The sequence below is a fragment of the Myotis daubentonii genome, chromosome 2 (genome assembly GCF_963259705.1).
Source record: "Myotis daubentonii chromosome 2, mMyoDau2.1, whole genome shotgun sequence".
In the NCBI taxonomy this organism is placed as follows: domain Eukaryota; kingdom Metazoa; phylum Chordata; class Mammalia; order Chiroptera; family Vespertilionidae; genus Myotis; species Myotis daubentonii.
Window position 1 is genome coordinate 144,387,668 of NC_081841.1, and position 15,039 is coordinate 144,402,706.

Genomic DNA, 15,039 nt, shown 5'->3' on the forward strand with positions numbered 1-15,039 from the left:
TTGCTGCTGGGGTCCAGCCGATAGGGACTGAGCGAGACGGACTGGACACACCCTCAAGCCTTCCTGCAGTCCCTCCTGGGCTGGAAAACTTCCCACATCTCTCCCGGCCCCAGTTGTGCACCAGTAGTGTCCCTCAGCCTGGCCTGCACCCTCTTGTAATCCAGGACCCCTGGGGGGATGTTGGAGAGCCAGTTTCAGCCTGATCCCACAGGCCAGGCTGAGGGACCCCACTGGTGCACAGATTCATGCACTGGGCCTCTAGTAGGAAAATAAAATGAAAAACAGTATCGGAAACAAATCCATCATTACCTTATTTCCAATGAAAGCATTTCGCTACAAAATGGCATAAACAAGACACTGTGATAATAATTTGATTTCGAGATCCTTATGAATATCCAAAGAAATAGCCAATTAATTATATATTTTATTCACCAATTTTTCTCTTTCCAAGTAGTTGATCCATTTACAAAGCTTCTGGATTCAAAATTCTGCCTTTACTCGAAGGGTTCCCTCTCTACCCATGGCTCATTCTCACTGGAACTAAACTTGGCCTTTACTCCAGCAGTGGATAATCCTGGTTTAATGAATAGAGGATGCATATTTTCCAAGTGTTATGTGTTTAAAAACACTTAAGACCATTGAATTGTATGTATATTGGTATGAGGGAATACCTTTATATGTTTTGATATAGGTTTAGTAATTGTAACAAATGTACAACTCTGGTGGGGGATGTCGAAGTGGGGTGGCTGTGCACAAATGAAAACAAGGGGGTATCTGGGAAATCTCTGTAAACTCCCCTCAATTTTGCAGGGAACTTATAATTGCTCTTAAAAATAAAGTCTATTAAAAAAAGAAGAAAAAAGAATAAGTTAAAAATTCCTAGAGATAGTTCCATAGAAAGGAATCCTATTTTAGTGGATAGAGCTAGAGCTATTGATCAGAAGACCAAGCTGTTTTCATAACTGTATAATAACTAACACATCACGTAACTCTTCAAAACCATTTCTTCGAAAAAATGGAGATTGCTCGTTGTATTTCAGTGAGGCTTGTCTCTCTCACCTCCGTTGATCTCTCTAAGTCTTTTTCTTTTATCACTCACTCAGATTTATACATTTACCTTAAATGTCATTCCATTTCTTTCTTTCCAGTGGAGATATCTGAGGTCTTTGCAGTCAGTAAACTTTAACTGTAAAGGGCCAGATAGTAAAAAATGTAAGCTAATAGCCATAAAAACTCTGTTGCATTTCTTTCTCCCTTTCTTCCTGCCTTCCTTCCTCTTTCCTTCCTCTTTCCTTCCTCCCCTCCTTCCTTTCCTATTTTCTTACTTTCTTTCAGTTTCTTTTTATTTTTATGTTAACATTGTACTAAAAATGTAAAAACTTTTCTTAGCTCAAGATCCATGCAATGGTCAAAAAACTTCACAAGCCATAATTGTCCCACAACTGTACCTGATAAACCCTGACATACAAAAAAAAAAAAAATCACTCATTTAAAGTGAAGGATATCTGTTTAATTAAGAAATGCATCATGTCTTATTTCTGCTCTCTTGATCAGAGGTTGGCAAATATTTATTAAGATAGTAAATATTTTAAACATGCAAATTATATGGTATCTACTGCAATTATTTAACTCTGCCACAGATTTGAAACATGCAAACTATCATAGACAACAGGTAAATGAATGGCTTTGACTATCTTTCAATAGAAGTTTACTTACCAAAAAAGTGGCTGATCTTTGGTCCAAAACATGGCATGAATCTTTTAGCAGCTTTATTTATAATAGACCCAAACTGAAAATGTCTCTGATGCACAAATGTACAAATGGTTAAACCAATTCCAATAGATACATACTATGTAATACTACACAGAAGTAAAAAAAAAAAAAAAGAAGAACCAACTATTGTTACATACAACTTTGATAATTCCCAAGAAAACTATGTTTTGTGAAACAAGGCCAATTTCAAAAGATTACATATCATATGTTCAAATTCTATAACATTTTTCAAATGACAAAATGATACAGATGGAGAAGAGATTAGATGTTATCATGGGTCAAGGGTTGAAGAGGACCATAATATGTTTGGCTATAAAAAGGTAGCACTGGGAATATGTTATAAAGTCCAAATACTAATATAAAAATAAAATAGAGGGCTTAAATTATATTAATAGAAAAGCTCAAAGAAAAAATCAAATACAGGTTTGGTTAGTCATATCATTATTATTGAAAAATAAAACACTATATATATTCGTGTTTAAATATAATTGTAATTAGAAACCTTCACTTTTTTATATTACCTATTTTTATATTTATGATTCCATAATAGATTTGATCAAATATTTGCAGTGAAAAAAATGTGTATGCCAGGAAAATATTCAGCTCTTTTATAAGTCAGTCCCCAAAAGTTTCTATATTGCATATGTGATTTAGTGTCTACTAAATATGATTAACCTTTGCTCTTTGAACAAAAGGATTCCTTGATTATTTTTTTATTATATGGAAATAAAAATCTAGGCTAATAAAAGCCATATACTAATTTTTATCTGCCACAAAACTCAGTGCTTTTTTGTGTGTTTTTGGTTTTTGCTATTGTCTCTTTTACATCAAATGCTGTATAGTGTACTACTTTGGCAAATATTTTCATCCTTTGGTAAAAAAATAAAAAATAAAAAAATGGAGTTTTCCAGTTAACTAATAGTTTTAACCCACAAAGTAGGGAGAGACCAGATTCTCAATGGCCACAAAACAAGGAATTGTTTTTTCAATCTAAAATCAAAATGCTCCAAGTAAAACAAGACACCTGATGCCATATCCAGCAATTTTTCCCTTCAAATATGAAAAGAAAGTAAATAAAATCTCAGTGGAATAAATTGTGAGGAAATGCATTACCATCATGGCTTCCCTATAAGAAATGTGAAATGATTTTCTTCAGGCAGAAGAAAAATTATATATGTTAGAAATGTGATTCTACATAGACAAGAAAGAGTTTCAGAGAAGAAATAAAAAGGTAAACTAAAATATTTTACTTTTGTCATTATTAATCTAAGAGATAACTGTTCAAAGTAATAAAAGTAGTAATGTATTGAGTGATTATAGCACATGAATAAGTGAATAACAGCAGTGTCACAAAAGATGGAGGAAGGAATTGGAAACACTGTGTTAAAAGGTAGCTGCACTAAACTTAAAGAAAAATGCTTTATTTTATTTTATCTAAGATTAGTCATAAATGATTATTATAAACCTAAGGCAAACAATTAAAAAATTGAAGTATAACTGATACACTAAAAGGTGACTTATATAAAATATTACATTATCAGAGAAGAAAGTTAAAGTAGGTTCAAATAAAAAAATAGTTTCAGACATAGTAGATAGTAATCCAAATGTGTAAATAATCACTTTAAATATGAATGGTCTATATGCACCAATTAAAAGACAAAGATAGACGCAGAGGATAAACAAACAAACAAAAATACCAAATTATGTGTAGTCTAAAAGAAACTCATTTTGAATATAAAGACTTTCATAGCATGAAAGCAAAGGAGTAAGAAATATATACCATATTCACACTAATGAAAACAAAAAAAGAGGAACTGTACTATTTTCAAAGAAAGCAGACCTCAGATCAATAAAAATTATTACAGATAAGGAAAAGTAACACATCATGATTAAGGAATCAATTCTGCAATAATATATAACAATCCTAAATGTCTATGGACCTTAAATTATAATGTCAAAATATATGAGGTAAAAATTAATAGAACTGAACAGACCATGTTAGGAATTGATAGATCAAGTAGGCAGAAAATCAATAAGGATATAGTTGACCTGAGCAAGATTATCAATCAGCTTGATCATATTGATATTCATAGAAAACTTTATCCAATCTTAGAAGAATATACGTTCTTCTCTATCTTGCATAAAACATTCACCAAAATCAACCACATTTTGGTCATAAAATAAACCTTAACAAATTTAATAAAATAGAAATCATGTAACATTTTTTCTCAGACCAATATGAAACTAAATTAGAAATCAATAAAAACAAAGCTGGAAATGAAACAACGCATTTCTAAATTATACTTAAAATCTCAAGAGAAATTTGAAAGTATTACAAAGTAAATGAAAACAAAAATACAATCTATCAAAATGTGTGGGATGTGGTAATAGCAGTGTGTAGAGGAAAATTTATAGAACATAATGCAGACATTAGAAAAGAAAGATCTAAAATCAGTAAGCCAGTTTCCATTTTAGGAAACTAGAGAAAGAAGAACAAATTAAAACTTGAATAGGCAGAAGATAAATAATAAATATTAGGCCAGAAATCAACAAATTGAAAGGAGGAAAAACAATAGAGAATATCAATAAAACAAAAAAAATGTTTCTTTCTAAGTGGACATATTTATAGTCAGAATAAAAAGAAAGAAAAAAGAGAAGAATAAATTCTGAAAATATTTGGTGCCAGAAGATGATTTGACTTCGGATGGTAGACATGCAATGCAATATACAGATAATGTATCATAGAAATGTACACTTGAAACCTATATGATCCTATAAAACAATGTCATACCAATAAATTTAATTAAATTTTAAAAAGAAAAGACAAAAAAAGAAAAAATTATTTTACAAATATTAAAAGGGTAATAAATAATGCCACAAACAACCTTACACCTACAAATTTGGTAAGTTAGATTTAAAAAAGGACAATAATTTGAAAGGCAAAACTACCAAACTCATAATGGGAAAAAAGTACAAACTGAGCAGTGTGACATTTATTAAGTAAATTGAATCAATAATTAATAATCTCCCAAAAAGGAAAGCACAAGTGTATTATGATTTCACTAGTGAATTCTACCAATCATTTTAAGGAAGAAATAATTTCAATTTTCTACAATTTTTTCTAGTACATAAAAACAGAGAGAACACCTCTTAACTTAGCCCATACATTATGTCAATAACAGAACAATATAAAAAGTTTATAAGAGCCCTAACTGGTTTGGCTCAGTGGATAGAGTGTAGGCCTGTGGACTGAAGGGTCCCAAGTTTGATTCCTGTCAAGGTCATGTACCTTGGTTGTAGGCATATCCCAGGTAGAGGGTGTGCAGGAGGCAGCTGATCAATGTTTCTCTCTCATCAATGTTTTGATGTTTCTAACTCTCTATCCCTGTCCCTTCCTCTCTGTAAAAAATCAATTTTATATATATATATATATATATATATATATATATATATATATATATATATATATGAAAGGAAACTGCAGACCAATATCTTTTATTAACATAGAGACAAACATCTTCAAGAAAATATTAGCAAATTGAATACAAAATGTATCCAAAGAATTATAAACATTGGCCAAGTGAAATTTATCCCAGGACTGTAGAATCCTGGGATTCTATTCCAGGTAGGAAAAGTTGGTTCAAAATTTGAAGAATAATCATTACAAACCACCACATCAATGAACAAAAGAAGACTAATAGACTAAATCATCTGGGTACATCATTGATGCAGGAAAATCATTTGACAAAATACCGAAAAAGTTCTCATAAAAAAACCATCCCTGAAAACTAGGAATCAAGGGGATTTTCTTCAATTTTATAGGAACAATCCACAAAATCCATAACTAACGTTACAACTAACGGAACAAAACAATTATTAACCCATTTTACACCATAAGTGTCCATAGACGCAATTGGCAAACCTTTCCCACACAACACGCATGTCTATAAAAAAGAAAAAGAAAATTAAAAAAAGAAGTTTTCCCTAAGTGGCAGCCCTGACCAACATTAAAATCGTTTTTCATGAGAATTTTCAGCTGAAAATATTGAAGAACACCTGAATTGTGAGTACTATGTTTATTTTTATAATATTCATTGCAAATTGACTTTTTAAAAATTAAATTCAAAATATCATGGCGTGTGGTGATGGTTTCCATTTTGGACACGTGGCAGTTAACTGGTTAAAATCTCAGAGAAGATAAGAATGTCCTCTCTCACCGCTCCTATTCGACATCACAGAGGAAGCCCTAACTGGTGCAGTAAGACAAAAGAAAAGGAAGAAAAATATACAGAATGGAAAGAAAAATATAAAACTGTCCATATTTGTAGACGGAATAATTGTGTATACAAAAAATAGTATAGAATAAATAAAAATAATAAGCTTTCTAGAACACATAATTAGATATACACTGTTGCAGCATACAATGATAAAATATAGCTGTCAGTTGTTTTCCAATGTTGAAACAATAAAGCACTGGAACTTATCATTTAAAATACCATTTAGAGCTGTACAAAAAAGTGAAATACTAAGCAAAAACCTAATAACATATATAAAAAAACTGTGTGTGCAAAATTACACAACATCAAAAAAATACTTATTTTTTTTTTATCACGTGGAATGCTTTATTTAAGTTGTCTATTTATGTGAATGAAAACCTCTCAAAACTAATTAATACTCTTAGGATTGTTCAGTTTTCAGCCCTAGCTGGTTTGGCTCAGTGGATAGAGTGTCGGCCTGCAGACTGAAGGGTTCCAGGTTCGATTCCAGTCAAGGGCATGTACCTTGGTTGCAGGCACATGCCCAGTAGGGGGTGTGCAGGAGGCAGCTGATTGATGTTTCTAACTCTCTATCTCTCTCCCTTCCTCTCTGTAAAAAATCAAATATATATATACATACATATGTATTTTTTAAAAAAAGAATTGTTTAGTTTTTAAATGGTGTATTCTAGTGGTCCAAGGAGATGATAGATTTGTATATAGTCATTGACAATGCTGTTAGCTAGTTGAATTTGGGCAAGTCACAAACTTATTTTTTTAATTTTTTTAATCTAAAGAGTCATTATCATCCTAATCAAAATCCCAGAAAACTGCTAGTATATATCAACAAACTAATTTAAAGATTATATGGAAAGGCGATTTTCATATAAAAATTACAGGACTCACAATACCTGATTTCAAATTTTCTACAAACCTTTATTAACCAAGAGTGTGATATTGGTGAAAGAATACAATTTTACAAATATACTGTCACCAAACAATTACATACAGGGAAGATAGTGTGTTGAATTGTGGTTCCTCATTATTGGAATGAGGATTTGCAGGTAAATACGGGGAAGAAAATAGAATGACATATGTAGTAATGGATTAAAGTCAAAGATCTATATATATAACAGCCTAAGCGACCATTATGCCTGGTTGACTGAACAACCGGTAGGGTAGACTGACCAGTTGACTGGTCACTATGATGCGCACTGACCACCAGGGGGCAGACATTCAATGCAGGAGCTACTCCCTGGTGCTCAGTGTGCTCCCACAGCCAAACTCCTGCAGCTGGACAACCTCCTGCAGTTCCTGGCCCCTCCCCCAGGCAGCAGGCCCCAATTGGTCCCAATCACCGGCCAGGGCCTGAGGGACCCCACCCGTGCACAAATTCATGTATCAATATAAACTCAGCTTTCGTTTAATATAGATACAGATGGTTATACATAGAAACATTTATAAATGTTTTACACATATATCTCTTTGCTCTGTCAGCTAAAAGAGTCTAGGCACAAAACCATCCTTGAAACCAGCATACCAAATATCTAGGTCTTGCTTTCTAATGTGATTCCTAATATTATTTTACAATAAATTAAACCTGGGTTCATTGAAGAAATGACTGATTCTAGAGTTTGGGCAAGAAATGTACAAATTGAGCACAGAGCATCTTGTATTGCTGGATAGGATGAAAGTATGAAAGTGCAGGGAGAGGTAGAAAAATAAAGGAAACCACCAATCGTTGGGACACAGGAATAAACTGAAAGACTTCTCAATTAACAAATTTTCAATAATTTAACAACAAAATAAATATGAGAGTATAGATTCTTAGGCAAAGTATAACATAAATGTCCTTGAACCCATACTGATATAAATAAATTATTAAATAAATATCTTATGCAAAAGAATCCTAAATAATGTATGTGGATATTTAACAAGTTGGCTCATATCTCCTTTTCTTTAAGTGTGGGTAGGCACAGTAATCTCCTTTTAAATATAAAGGAGAAAAGGGTAAAACAAAACAAAACAAAAACCAGTAACTTTATAGCTGATAAAACTGACAAACATTACCTCAAACCACGTGATTATTGTTAAAATAAATCGTAAGACATATTGACAGTATGTACAGTACTCTTGACTAATGTGATCACTTTTTTTGTGATCCTTATCCAAAAAACTCATTAACTGAGTATAATTGTAAGAAAAGCATCACACAATTTTCAAAGAGTGACAGTCTATAGAATATTTGACCACAATTCAAAGCCATGAAAATAAGAAAAGTCTGAAAAATGGTCACAACCAAGAACAATCTAAGGAGACATGACTACTAAATGTAATGTGGAATAATGGATGGAATCTTATTATAGATATGGATATGCATCTTAAAAAAATAAGGACATTTAATTATATATAAACATTAGATAATAATGACATATCAATGTTTTTATTAATTTTTTACAAAGATACCATAGAAATGCAAGATGTTAATAAATGGAAAACTCAGTGAGAGTTATATAGGTACTCTTCATACTATTTATTTTTTGTTTCAACCCTCACTCAAGAATATTTGTTATTGATTTGGGGGAGAGAGAGAGAGAGAGAGAGAGAGAGAGAGAGAGAGAGAGAGAGAGAGAGAGAAACATTGATGTGAGGGAGAAACATCCATGGGTTGCTTCCCATACATTCCCTGAATGGGAGTGGAAATGGTACTCTAGGTATGTGACCTGACCTGCAATCTAACCTGCAAACTTTTGATGTATGAGACAAAGTTCCAGCCACCTGAATCACCCAGCCAAGGTCCATACAATTTTCTTTTTCTTAACACTTTTATTGCGACACAGTTGATATTCCATACAAGTAAGCAACTGAAAGTATACAATTAACAATTATTAGTATTTCACAGACATGTGCAACCATAACTGTGGTCAATTTCAGAACATTCTCATTACCTCACAAAGAGATCCTGTACCCTTAAACTGTAACCCACTATTCCCCATCCCAATTCCCCAGGCACCAGCAACCACTAGTTCACTGTCTGTCTAGCTATCCTATTCTGGATATTTCATTTGAAATTTTGGTATTTTGTGACTGGCTTATTTTGTTTAGAATGTTTTCAAGGTTCATCCATGGCGTGGCATGTGCCAGTTCTCTGTTCTATTTGGTAGTTGAAAAAAAATACTATTCAATGGATTTACTAGATTTTTATCTATTTATCAGTTGATGGACATTTAGGTTGTTTCACTTTTGGCCAGCATGAATGGTGTTGCTATAAATATTTGCATGCTAGTTTTTGTGTGGACATAATTTTCAATAATTTTTCTAGTTTTTGTGTGGACATAATTTTCAATAATTTTCTTTTCTTCCTCTCAGTCTCCTTGCTGTTCCTCTTTGATAACAAATTATCAAATAGGCAGTATATGTTTTTATTACATAAACTAGAGGCCCGGTGCACAAAATTCATGCACGCGGGGTGAGGGGAGTCCCTCAGTTCGGCCTGTGGCCTCTTGCGGTCTGGGAGACCTCAGGGGTGTCCAACTGCTGGGCAGCAGGCCTAAGCCAACAGTTGGACATCCTTAGTGATACCGTTAAGGAAGGAGAGGCTCCTGTCACTGCCACTGCATTCACCAGCCAAGAACCCAGCTTCTGGCTGAGCAGCGCTCCCCCTGTGGGAGCACACTGACCACAAGGGGGCAGCTCCTGCATTGAGCATCTGTCCATGTGGTCAGTGTACTTCATAGCGACTGGTCATTCCACCATTGGGCCAAAACTGGCTCTCCAGTATCCCCTTAGGGGTCCCGAATTGTGAGAGGGAGCAGGCCAGGCCGAGGGACCCCATTGGTGCACAATCGGGGCCCGGGAAGGACAGGGGAAGTTGGCCAGCTGGGGAGGTACTGCTGGAGGTTTCCAGGCAGTGTCCAGACTGTCTCACTCAGTCCCTAGCAGCTGGACCCCATCAGCAAGCCGAGCTACTGAGTGGAGTGTCTACATCCTGGTGGTCAGTGCACATTATAGCGACTGGTCGACCAGTCGACTTCCTGCTCCCTGGTGGTCAGTGCACATAATAGCATATCATTAGCATATTACACTTTGATTGGTTGAATGGATGACCATACAACCAGACGGCCAGACACTTAGCATATTAGGCTTTTATTATATAGGATGAGCTATAGATTAACAGAACACTATATCTGAGTCTTAAATATTTTTATACCTTGGGTAATATTTGGAAATATTAACTTGCATTATGGCATATGTAACTTTGTATTGAAATAAGTATATAAAATGTGACATAATTGTGTTAGCAAGAGCTGAGAAACCCCAGATGCATGACTGACTAGACCTCTGTATCCAAATGAGATTCGTACATTTCTGAGCAGAGCTTTGAGAAGTATCTGTCATATCTACTTCCTTCTACAGTTATCCTAATTATAAGTATTTGAAATAAAGATATTATATGATTCATATCCCTACCAGAAATGTTATTTTCCTTCTACATCATTCTGTGACATAATGTGACATAAAGTTTAGAACATTTCTAATGAAAATGTTAAAATTGTATAAATTGCTATTTCCCTCCTCTTTTTCTTTTAAATAACACTACTGAAAACTAATAATGATTAGTTGCCAAAAGGATTCCATATAAACCTATATCAGTCCTCAGTCTTATAAGCACCATTCATTACAACTTTAACAAATATTTCAGTTAACTCTGATGCCTAAACTCAAGCTAAAATTTTATCTATTTATTTGCACAAATATATTCACTCCTATGTTCATTGCAGTATTATTTACTGTGGCCAAGACATGGAAACACCTAAAGTCTCCTTTGATAGAGGATTAGATAAAGAAAATGTGGTACCTATGTACATTAAATACTACTGAGCCATAAGAAAATATGAAATATTACCATTTGCGACAACATGGATGGACCATGAGAATATTATGCTAAGTGAAATAAGACAGGAAAAGCTAAGAATCATGTGATTTCACTCCTATGTGGGATATAAAACTGAAACTCATAGATACAGACAGCAGTATGGTGAGCACCAGAAGGAAAAGATTGGGGGAGTAAGAGGGATAAAAGGGGCCAGATAATTGGGGATGATAAATGATTTGAATTTGAGTGATGGACCCAAATACAATATACAGATCATGTGTCATTGAAATGTACACTTGAAACCTATATGATCCTATTAACTAATGTCACCTCAATAAATTTAATAAAAATAAATAAATTTAACCATTATAAAATACTCCCCCCAATATAAAATAAAATAGTTTATAAATATCTTAAACAGGCAGACAGTTTGCCATCCTATCAACTACAAATTCTTGAAAATAAACTGAAAGTCACAGTTTCTTAAGTTTCTTTACCTTTATCAGTCACTTCCTATTATATTCATACTAGAGGCCGGGTGCATGAAATTCGTGCACTTGGGGGTGTCCCTCTACCTGGCCTGCACCCTCTTGCATTGCCATGGAGGCAGGAGAGGCTCCTACCACTGCTGCTGTGCTCACCAGCCATGAGACCAGCCTCTGGCTGAGCGGCGCTCCCCCTGTGGGAGCACACTGACCACCAGGGTCCAGATCCTGAGTTGAGTGTCTGCCCCCTGGTGGTCAGCGTGCATCATAGTGACTGGTCATTCCACCATTCAGTCATTTGCATATTAGCCTTTTATTATGTAGGATATGCTGTAGATGAGGCCCCTTAGAACCATAAGAAATGCAAAAAATTCACTGTTAACTCATTTTCAAATTGCCCCCACTTAAAGTCAAATTGCCCCCCCTGTGGGGGCATGTGCTGCACCTTAGAAACCACTGGGCTTGACACTCTTCCTCTCTGAGCTTCATTTCTGAATACATATGCATATACCATGGGAATTGTAATCTCTTCTCCACCTACCTCACTGGGTTGTTATGAGGAAGTTCTGAGCTTATAAACCTAGAAATGTTTCATCCAGTAAGTGATGTCTAAACAGGAAGGGATTGTTATTTTTAAGCCCAGGGTACCCTCGCAGGTAGCAGGTGCTGATTAGGGGAGGAAGGCATGATTGTTTCCAGGGATTGTAGCTATGGAAGCTTTGCAAAGGGTTCCACAGGCCTCAGAGGGGTGGGCTCTGGCCAGCGCCCTGGAGGCACTGGTGGGGGGCAGGGCATTAGGGGGGCACTAGGGGAGCGGCGAAGCCAAAGGGGGACTAACTGTCAAATCTTCCCACTTGGCACCATTCTTTAAATTGTGCGTGGCTGTTTCACAGCTGTACCTGCTCAGGGCAGGGCTCCAATCTCCTGGAGCAGGGTGGGGGCCGGGTCAGGGCGGAGCTGGGTGGGCTAGTGTGGCTCAGCATGCTTTTGCTGTGGAGATGGCGCTGCTGCTGTCGGGGGAAAGGTTCTGACCCTGTGGGGGGCCTCTCAGGCCTGCCTCCACTGGGGTTTGGAATTGTAGGGAGGAGAGGCATGTCTGGAGTTGTAGGGAGGAGAGGCATATCTGGCCCCAGCAGAGAGGGCCCAGCAGATGCGGGCCGCGGGCCTGGGTGCTTCGGGGGTGCTGACAGGTGGTCGCCAGCATGCTATTGTTGTGGGCACCCCTGATGGGGGTGGCGGGGGAAGAGATCAGGAGTCAGAGGTGTGGGCTGCAGCTACCCCTGAGACTGGGTCTTCTCCCCATCTGGTCAGCCTCCCCATCCCCCCAGGAGTGAGGGGGCTGGGGTCAGGTGTCCATGCAGGGGGATTGGAAGAGTTCCTGGTGGCCACTTCCTTTTTCTTCCTTGCAGTCTGGGCTCCTGTCAGGCACTCTCATCAGACCCCCGGGAACTTGGCTCCTGCCACCTGCCCCCTGCTGCACGCACAGACTCCTGCTGGTCTGTCAATATGCAAACTGGTCGTTACTGGAACACCGTTAACGGACATTTAGCATATTACCTCTTTATATGTATAGACTAGAGGCCCGATGCATGAAATTTGTGCAAGAGTAGTCCTTCCTTCCCCTGGCTGCCTGCACTGGCTTCCCTCTGGCACCCAGGACCCAGGCTTCCCTGCGGCCACCTGCAGGCACCCGGGACCCGGGCTTCCCTCGCAACACCAGCTTTGTCTAGAAGGATGGAAGGACCTCCAGAATGATATCTGGTCTAATTAGCATATTACACTTTTGTTATCATAGATATTCCCAGAGATCATTGCTTTATTATTAACTTCACATACTCCTTCAATCAGTGGAGCTGAATGATTCTTTAATTACAAACATAACAACAAATTAAAAATCAGTCTTTCTTTTTCATTTTAAGTAAAAAGGCAGCTATTGAATAAATATTCATGCAGTTATCAGCTGATAACCAATAGAAATTTTAATTAAAGATAGCCATAATATAATTTAGATTAAAGAAAGCTTGATTTCAAATGAGTTATATGTTTTATGTTATAGCAGGGATTGTTATACAAGGGAAGGCAAAAGCAGGCTTACAGTTGTGAGTACATGAAACAAACAATGTATTCTTGTATTATTATTTATTAATTGTATTATTTCCACGTGAACAACTGTATACCTACTTTTTCTCACCTTGTATAGTCAATTTCTTGTTAACAGACAACGTACATGTGAGATAAGAATATTCACTATCACTCTTTTACTGAATATAATTCTCATTAAATTGGTTTGGAAAGAAAATAAATTCTATTCTATTATATGCCTTACCCTCTTCTATTTTGAGCTTTTCTTTCCCTGTTATTACACTGGTCATGATTTATAAGCTAGCTACTTTAATTCACTCATTCATCCTTTTATTTATTCATAGTACATAAGAAACATCTGTTATGTAGCAGGCATTGAGTTTTATTAGTTAAACAATTTTTTTAATCATGAAAAATGAAGGCTCATAATGCAAACTGATTCCTTTGAGGCTGCCTAGGAACTTATCCTGTTAACCATTTAACCATTAATGGTTTATTTTATTTTACCATTTCAACATAAATAAAAGGAGACAATCTATCCTATCTAATAATAGACAAACATGGTAATTAACCATACCTCTGACATGCTTCCCATTGGCTAATCAGGGTGATATGCAAATTAACTGCCAACCAAGATGGCGGCCAGCAGCCAGGCAGCTGAAGCAAACAGGAGGCTTGCTTGCTCCAGTGATAGAGGAAGCCAAGGTTCCCCGCCTGCCGCTGCCGGCCTCTGAGCTACACTCTAAGAAACAATGTTGCAATTATAGAAGCTAAACAAACCCCAGAACCTGCTTTCAGCCAGCCGGGCCTCAGAGCTGGAGTTGGAGCAGTGTTTCAATTATAGAACCCAAATAAACTCAGATACCTGCTTTCAGCAGCCAAGGTCTCAGAGCTCAAGCCGGCTCTCAGTTCCAGTGACAGCAATAGAAGGTAAATAAATCCCAGAATAAAAGAAAAAAAGAAAAAAAGGAGAGGTTGGGAGCTTCAGTCGCCCGCCAGCCTGAAAACGGCCCTCAGCCCCTCACCCAGACTGGCCAGGCACCCCAGTGGGGACCCCCACCCTGAAGGGGGTGTGACCAGCTGCAAACAACCATCATCCCTCATCCAGGCTGGCCAGGCACCCAAGCGGGATCCCCACCCTGATCCAGGACACCCTTCAGGGCAAACCAGCCAGCCCCCACCGGTGCACCAGGCCTCTATCCTATATAGTAAAAGGGTAATATGAAAACTGACCCTAACAGCAGAAGGACTGGGAATGACTGGTCACTATGACACACACTGACCACCAGGGGGCAGACGCTCAATGCAGGAGCTGCTCTCTGGTGGTCAGGTCGCTCTCACATGGGAGGAGCTCTGCTCAGCCACAAGCCAGTCTGATGGCTGCCTGTACAGCGGTGGTGGTGGGAGCCTCTCCTGCCTCCTCAGCAGCGCTAAGGATGTCCGACTGCAGTTTAGGCCTGCTCCCCGCTGGCAAGTGGACATCCCCTGAGGGCTTCCAGGCTGCCAGAGGGATGTCTGATTGCCATCTTAGACCCAATCCCCCCGGGAGCATGCCTAAGCCAGCAAG